The sequence below is a fragment of the Pteropus vampyrus genome, unplaced genomic scaffold (genome assembly GCF_000151845.1).
Source record: "Pteropus vampyrus isolate Shadow unplaced genomic scaffold, Pvam_2.0 Scaffold682, whole genome shotgun sequence".
Taxonomy (NCBI): Eukaryota; Metazoa; Chordata; class Mammalia; order Chiroptera; family Pteropodidae; genus Pteropus; species Pteropus vampyrus.
Window position 1 is genome coordinate 3,220 of NW_011889463.1, and position 866 is coordinate 4,085.

The window sequence follows — 866 nt, forward strand, 5'->3', positions numbered from 1 at the left end:
CACACCTGTCTCCCTCCGCGTGTCAGCTCCACGGAGCCCTCTGTCCAGCTGCACAGGGGGAGGAAGACTGGACGGGTCGGTGCCCGTCATTTAAATGCAGACCTGTGATGCCATCCTGGAGCCAGACATGGGGAGGGGTGTTAGGAGCCCATACAGGGGAAAACCCGCCTTCGCCTCTGTGCTGAGGACTCGGGGCCTGGTGGGGCTTCGAGCAAACGGGCTGCTAAAGATGTCAGCAAGGCATTGGGGCAAGACACAGGAATCTCAACTCGTGGATGATTTTAGTTTCCCATCCTTAATGTCCACAGCTGATGCTCTCAACTGACATAAGGACGCAGCCCCAGGACCCCAGCTTCCCTTGTCCCCACATCCCTGCAGTCAGTCCCAACCCCCTCCCCTCCCCCCAGCTCAGAGGTTTCCATGGGGCCACAGCGCCTCCTCGTGGCCAAAGTTCTCAGGCCTCTCATCTGCCCAGGGGGCACCAGCCACCCAGACCCAGCCCTGACTCCACAGACTAGGAGCTGCGGTGATGGGCATGAAAACCCAGGGCAGAGCGAACGAGACAGAAGCCACCGAAACGGCAGAAGCGGCTGGTGACAATGCCGCTCGGCCACACACCGAGGACAATCCACGTTCACCCAGCGGAGATCGGCTCTGCCTGGATTCTCGGTCATCAGCAGACACCGCCCTATGAACAAGCTCGATACGGCCCGTTCACCCCCAGAACCCTTCTCTAGTGGGGTCACTAAACACAGTCACGGATAAGCACCGGGGAACAAAACGCGTCGTGTGATGCTCAAGAGACGTATTCTGAATTTCAGCGATTAAATCGCTACGGGCATGTGACAGTGCAGTTCCTCATGTAT